The 770-nt window shown below is 34.4% G+C and overlaps 1 non-coding gene across 1 annotated transcript; it reads left to right on the top strand.

Annotated features, from left to right (window-relative positions):
* Nucleotides 1-363: 363 nt before the first annotated feature.
* Nucleotides 364-479, top strand: LOC138286796 (U5 spliceosomal RNA). The gene has a single exon (XR_011202072.1). It is a non-coding gene; the product is annotated as a U5 spliceosomal RNA (small nuclear RNA).
* Nucleotides 480-770: the final 291 nt, after the last annotated feature.

Below are 770 nucleotides of genomic sequence, written 5' to 3'. Positions count from 1 at the left end.
ATGGGCTTCCCTTTAAAAATTCTTTATCTACTTGGGGCGGTTTTGTTGCCGCCTTGCAGACAGCTGGTTACATGGATAATTAAAGGAGCAGAAATTACGATTTGACCATGGAAAATGTCTTGCAGACTTTCCTGTCACGTGACCTGCGACTAAATTTGCATACCCATAATTCCTCTCACTGCTGGGCTCTCCGCTTGTTTCTTTCTGTGGCAACAAGTGTTTTATCAGTGTAAAGTATTACAACTATTATTATAACTTGGTTCTATTTCGAAGGGTTTTCTATGATGACCTTAGTAAACCTAGTCGCCCTGATAGTCTGTGGAACGGTGTTTCCTGGTGCAATAGTCGGCGGCTTCAATTAGCATACTCTCGTTTCTCTTCAAATCGAATAAATCTTTCGCCTTTTACTAAAGATTTCCGTGGAGAGGAACATTTAAGAGTTTCATTCAATTTTTGAAAGCTCTACCAAGTGTAGGGTTACCCTTATACAGTTAAAAAAAAGTATTGTGTGATAGAATTTCTTTTTTAATTTTCTAGTTCAAACTTTCTATGAAAACAGATAAGAGAAAGTCAGTTGAGAAATAAAACATTTAACTGTCCAATTTGTGTTTTATTTCTGGATCAGCTCTTTATTTTTTCTCATTGATTATTGAAATATTATTCAAATATCTTCTTTGACTTAATTGTAAAGGTCTGTTAAAATATATATTATAAACATATGTGAGTGTGTCAAATGTATGTATATTTATTTAGATCATGCCACGACTTTG

Source organism: Pleurodeles waltl, chromosome 3_2, assembly GCF_031143425.1.
Source record: "Pleurodeles waltl isolate 20211129_DDA chromosome 3_2, aPleWal1.hap1.20221129, whole genome shotgun sequence".
Lineage (NCBI taxonomy): Eukaryota > Metazoa > Chordata > Amphibia > Caudata > Salamandridae > Pleurodeles > Pleurodeles waltl.
Note: the sequence above shows the minus strand (reverse complement) of the source record. Positions and strands in the feature narration are given on the sequence as shown.